The following is a 6,818-nucleotide window of genomic DNA, read 5'->3' on the forward strand; positions in this document are numbered from 1 at the left end:
AAAGAAAGCAGATTTGGATTGAAACTTAAACTTATGAGATGGATATTGAAAGTAAACCTAAAACCAAAGGAAAGAATATGTTGTATGTTGTAGATGCTGAGAATAATATATTCAAGATGGATTGCTTGGAGGCAGCCATTAACTCCTGAGTTTATTTAATGAAAACACTTTTGGTTTTGCAGATAGTCTTCTGGTTTGTACACACATACACATTGTTAAAAACATGTACGTGCTAACCTCAAATGTGCGAAAGATACAGACACTCATGTCATAGTGAGAGCCTCATTCCAGAGAGCTTGAAATACCATAAAATCCCTAATTATATCTTCAGTTTTAGTCACAATCTTCAACAATACATTATTAATGATATTTTGTACGTTAATCTTTCACTTCTTTCCCTTCACAATTAATCACATGTCTGGTTGGCCAATGCTACGTTCATTAAACATTGAATTGAAATGAAGCTCTGCTGCTTTGGATATGCTTAAAGATTTCCATCTTAATTTTTTTTTTTCCATCTTAATTTTGATTGTAATGTGTTTATGAGGCTTATGTTTTCTATCACTTGGCTCAAGACATTTTTCCAATTGCCCATTTTTATTAAAAAAAAAACAGGACAAAGTATAACAAAACAGTGGTTTTGGGAAAAAACAAGCAAACAAACATTTATTTAAACTTTATTCTCTCATTATTAAACTTTATTCTCTTCAAATAAAGTCTTCCCAGGATCTCAGTCTATAAAGCATACAGAAATGGAACAATCCCAACTGAAAATGGGAGAGGTACACAGGATCTCAGAAGCTCCTTTGTGGGCTCCCCAGAACCTGTTTAAAGATCTTTGCAATATTGTATTCATATTTATGCATTAAACACTACTGTATAGCCCAAGGTGGTGACATTGTCAGAAAGGAGTTTGGCAAATACTACTATTAAATAGTTCAAAGTGTTCATTTGTCAGCTTATGGAGGAAAGTCTTTTTTGGATGAATCAAGTATCTTGGGTATCGGCATGTGCTATATGAACATACAGGTTGTCTGAAAACACAACTTTTGAAAGTGGATGACTATCTACATTTCACTGGTCTCTAACCACCTGTCTAGGTGCAGTCCTGGATAGCTCTGTCCTCTTCCCTTCTCTGATGAGTGTTCTGCTGGCCCCTTGCCTTGAGCCCTACCCTTCCACTCACCTGTCCATGGCCCTCTGCTCTGTACCCTCTGGCCACCTAGGCTGCTTCACAGGCACAGAATGAGGAGAATGACTTTTGAAGGCTTTCAAGTTCTTAAGGCCCGTGCAGTATGTGGCCAGTTGGACCTTCGACATCAACCTCACACAAATTTTTATGTTGGAATTGCTGTGATGTCAGGTGTTTCCCTAAGTCTTTACTCTGTTCATTTGGAAAATTAGTTCTTTGTTCACATTTGTTAGCTTTTTATTCAACACATATTTGATGAATGCCCAATACAGGTAAAGTACTGTGCTAAATGTTGTGGGTCCTCCTCCACCTCCTCCCCCTCCTCTTTCAAAAGCCTATGCAAACAGTACCTCCTCCATGAACTTTTCCCTTCTTCATGCTGTAAAAGTAGGGCTCCTGGCTCCAGCAGGTGCTTTATACATAACTATATGCAGGCACTTATTACAAGCTACAATTTAGCCATTCATGGAACTGTCTTCCACTTGTATATGACCTTCTTGAGGACAGAAGTTTGCCTTAATCATTTTCGTCTCACTCATCATGGTGTGATTTGCACATATCAGGCTGTCTACATACTGAAGGAAGGAGGGAAATCTGTGTGCAGTGGATATGCCTTAAGGTGGCCCTCAGTGAGTTATACCCTTGTATATCCCCTCCCCTAGAGCGTCGGTGGCACCTGTGACTTCATCAGACAACAGAATATGGTAAAGGTGATGTTGTAGTCTCTCCCATCATTGTGTTATGTTATGTAAGACTCTGTTTGAGCAGACTGGAGTGGAAGATACTTCTGCTAGTTTTGAAGAAGTAATCTGCAGTTTGTGGGAGGATCTACAGAGGGTTTGTGTAGCAAGGAACTGAGGGTGGCCTCCAAAAGCTGAGACTGGCCTCTGGATGATAGAAAGTGAGAAAACATGAACCCGAGGCATACACTTGCAAGGAAATGAATTTTGGTAACAACTCGAGTAGGTTTGTAAAGAGATTCTTCACCAGTCAAGCCTCCAGATACAAATGGATCTCAGCTGATGCCTTGATTATACCCTTCTGAGAATCTAAGTGGAGGTCCAAGATAAAATGCCTGGACTTCTGACACATGGAAACCGTGAAATGGTGGATGTATGCTGTTTTAAGCTGCAGAGTTTATGGCAATCTGTTATGCAGCAGTAAAAGAATTATACGTGGGAGAGGATGTTGAGCAGGACTTCTTCCTGTGGCTACAGAAGAACCACCTAGAGTCCAGAATAGAAGGCAAAGATACAGTGGTTCTCTTTACCTAAAGAGAGCTGCTAGCATTCCTCATAGTCGGCAAGACAGATCTTGCCAAAACCACTCCTTGGTTCCTCACTCAGATTACAGAGGAAAGGATGGGGAGGAAGAAGGGAGAGAGCCTATAAGTTTTGCTGATGGAGAGTGTTCAAGTGAGAAGTGACTGCTCCACCCCTCGCCCCTCAAAGTCAAGTGATAGGCTTGTAAGATTGGGGCCAGCCACAAGAAGTGGTGATGGTAATCTTGGTCCTTAGTTATACCTATTCTTGGGTTATGGGTTTGACTCTTGAGCAGAAGAAAAAGGAATGGGAATGAGTTGGCAAAGTTCAAGAGAGGCTGGCAACCAGGTAATCAGTGCTCTCATCATTTGGCGTGCCCCAAGTTGTGATTTTCCTGGAGGTTGAGAGAATGCTGCACAATAAGCTGGGATTGATCAACGCAGGCCATTTACCAGTAGGGAGACTGCAGCAACAGTGGAAGCTGAGTGGGAGACTCGAGAGGCAATCCAGGTTTCCCACAGAAGAGATCTGTGCTTTGCAAAAGGGAAGACTTCATGGGGCCCTGGAGGGAGGCACTCAGGAGAGTCAGCACATAGATGCCCACCATATAATGGGCATCTATGGTTGAAAGCAACAAATATAATGAGATAATTCAACAAATTTAGTTAAGTAAGGAATAATTTGCTCTTTCCCTGTTCCCCCCATTTCTTCCCTATTTTCAATAATGGAAGAGCTAAAAGTCTGTCTTGAGGGAGAAAAGGAAGGAAGTGAAAAATTAGATGGAATACCCTCACCTTCAAATTCTCTCAAACCACATGTCCAGCCCACAAGACAGAGGAGAGTAACTTTGTATCTAAGATGAAATTGAAGTTTTAAAATAGAGAGGACTTTTAATTACTAAAAGTAACCACGAAGTTATGTATTATACCCAAGTGTCATCAAGGGATGGAAGAGAGGGTTTCAACAGAGTATGGCTGAAAGCAGTGATTGGAAAAGAGACTGATTATTTCATGTATGTGACCCCAATGAGTTAAGACTCCCTAATACACTTAGGCTTTGCTTTCAATGAGCTCACAGGTGAGTAAAGGCGATATAATAAAGTCAGAAATAATTTAACATATACTAGAGAGGATGAGAATGAATGTACCATATCAAGTGTTCTGGGAATTCAGAGGATAGATGGAATTTTCTGATTGGAAGACCAAAGGAGGTATCACATGTTGTCCATAAATTTTCTTTAACATCAGCTCAATAATTATGATATGTGTTTGAAAGCAAAAAGTTCTCCATGGCTAACATCCCAAAATCATAAAAGATGTTGGACTATCTTTGTTTCATTTATTTTATATATTGATGGATTTTTTACAGGATTGGACTCTGCACAATTGGCTGAGTATCAAGCTAAAACCTCTGAGTTATGTTCTAGTTTTTCTTCCACTGCTAAGAAATGGCCATTTAAAATAATAGCTTAAATTGTCTTTTCTTCCTCCCTGTCCTCTCAAATGTAATCTTAGTGAAGATGGAAAAAACAGAAATGTATGTTCTTGATATTATGGTAATTCAAAATAATAATGAACTCAATCCTTTTCTGATAGTTGTGTTTATTTAATGCTGAGCCTTGGAAAATAAGGAAATAAGAGTCAAAGTATCATAGAAAGTTAAGTTGGCAAGGATATTAGAGTTTATTTAACATGACCTAACTAAAACAGTGACAGTGAGAATTGAGAGGAGGGGATGGATTTTCAAGTTCCTCAGGACTTGACTGTTGGATGTAAGGGTGAGTAAGGGAGAATGAGGAATGCATAAGACACCTAGATTCTTCCTTGGGCTTCTGGATGGGATGTGGTATCATGGAATCAGAGAATCCTGGAGAAGGTGCAAAATTTAAGAGAAAAGTATTGCGTTCTGTTTTGAGTTCTGTGAAAGTTTGTTGAAAACAGGAAATACAATTTATATGAGTTCAGTGTCTGTCTTCTGAAGTTATAGGTATTGAAGTGCTTTAGTCTTGGTGGATGTTTCTGCTTGTGAAATAGAATATCAAACTACCACAAAGGGTACAAAGGCAAATGGACATGTATGTGGACATTCATGCATACATTAATTCAAAAATATTCTCTGTGTGACACTACCTGTCAGGCACTGTTCTGGTGCCAGGAGTAGACTGGTGAGGCAATCAATGGTCAAGGCTCTTGCCCTCCTGGAGCTTACATTTGCATGGGTGCATCAGACAATAAACAAACAAGTGAACAAGAGTAATATGAGGTTAAACTCAGTTCTATACGAGATGAAAAGGTCAGTTGTGTTAGAGAATGTGTGCCTGGGACCATGTGAGATTGGATATTGTAGTCACTGCTGATTGTCTTTTATTTGTTTTTATTTTTTATTTTTTTGCTGGTTGTCTTTTAATTGAAGCTATTTCTGCTCCAACCTGCCTCCCTCCTTGTACTTGCTGGCACAACTTTGATTTTTTTCTGGGCGCTTAACCTCTGGTCATCATAGCAGTATGACCCCTTCCAATGTCAATTGTGGTTGTTTCTTCCTTCCTGCCGGTGATTAGTGTGAGTAAAGCTAGGCCTTGGCCAGTGGGGTCAGAGAGGTGGCTGTTGGGGGGACCCTGATAGAGGTTTTTCTTGCTGATAAGAACTGCATGGAAAGAAATTGTATCTTGTTCACTAAACACCATCCTGTCTTCGTGATATATGGAATCTGTGACCCCAAAGGAAACATTGCTGGCCTGCTGAAGGTTCAGAGTGGAAAGTTGGAAGGGACCTAGGTCTTTGATGGAGTCTCAACACCACTGATTTATCCAACCTCAGAACAGTCCTTCCTTCGTGCTATATATATTGTGTGTGTGAGTTACCAAAGCTTTGTTTTCACTATTTCTCCTAGGTCTTCTTTGTTACTGAAAATATCCCAACTGATATATGTGAGTCAGAGGAAGACTTGTTGAGAAGGTGACTTTCAAGCTAATATATGACTGTCATGAAGGAGCCAAGTTTTGGAAAGAGCTGGGGGGTGGAGAGAGGGGCAGGGAAAAGAGCATTCTAGGCAGTGGGGACCGCAAATGCAGAAGTCCAGAGGTGGGACCAAGCATGATGGGTTCAAAGAAATGAGAGCTGACCACTAAGGTGGTGTGTTGAGTGATAGCAATATATGTAGAGACAAGGTCAGAGAGGTAGGGCATTGCCAACTCACACGAGGAACTTGGACTTTTTTCCCCTCAACTTTTTTTATTGTAGTAAAATAGAGGAACATTAATGCAGTGGAAACTCTGCACAATTGGCTGAGTTTGGAAGACCTGGACCTGGACCTCGAAGAGCAGGTCCATTTCTTTCATTTCTCCATCCCTCACACCCAGCACGTAGTTGAACTAAAATCTAGCTTACAGGTTTTTATTTTGATCAAAATAATTCTAATAATAGAAAGCTCACTTGAAAGTGAATATTTTTCTCTAATGCTCCAGTGTAGAGAGACAAGACCTTTTCCTTGACAGCAGGCAAAGGGGTTTCTCACAATTCTTTGATCAGACACAACTTCAGAAACTAAGTTTACAGGTAAAGAAAGTCAAGAGCACATGCAAAACTGTAGAGATGATGACTGCTAATTAGCTGCATCAAATGACTCTTGGCATTCCTAATTTTCACCTTTTTGTAACAATTCAATTCATTCCAAAGTTTTACCAGAGTAGACAGGCATGAAATGAATTCTCCACGGTAGGTTACCAATGGCAGAGAAATTGCGAGCTCTGAAATGGCTGGAAGAAATCATGTGAGCTCTGGCTCTTGCTTTTCCCTAAACTCTGTGGATTCTGTCAACATTAATTCTGTGAAATATGTAGGCTGCATTATTTGGGAGAAATGAACAGTTTTATTTTCTCTAAGCCTTATCTGTATTCCATCTTCTCTCTGAGCGCCGCTCTCATGGGGAGGATATTCGCTAGTGGGCATGTAGTGTAGTGGATGAGAACTAGGAATCAGGATGCCTGGGTGCTCGTTGGGCCCGGATGTGGGAAAAAGATAACGATGTAGGGGGTTTCAGTTGACTGTAAATTGTCTATAAATCAGTAGTGTGGTGGGGCTGCCATCATCCAACATGCTGAGTGTTCTCTGCTCTCATACTCTGGTATGCCCCCATATGCCAGCCACATGTTACTCTTTGCACTCCATTAAAAAAGTCACACTATTTCCTCTCATTGGATCCTTTAAAATGTACCATTCCTTCTTCCAGGAATGTCCTGACTCTGATTCTCTGTCCTTTAAAATGTAAAGTTTTCTCTCAAGCTTTCTGTGTTGCTCATGAACCTTGTATGCCTTCTCAAATTCTCTCAAGCACCTCCATCTTTCTCATGCAGCTGCACACTTTCT

This window comes from Canis lupus, chromosome 2, assembly GCF_048164855.1.
Source record: "Canis lupus baileyi chromosome 2, mCanLup2.hap1, whole genome shotgun sequence".
Lineage (NCBI taxonomy): Eukaryota > Metazoa > Chordata > Mammalia > Carnivora > Canidae > Canis > Canis lupus.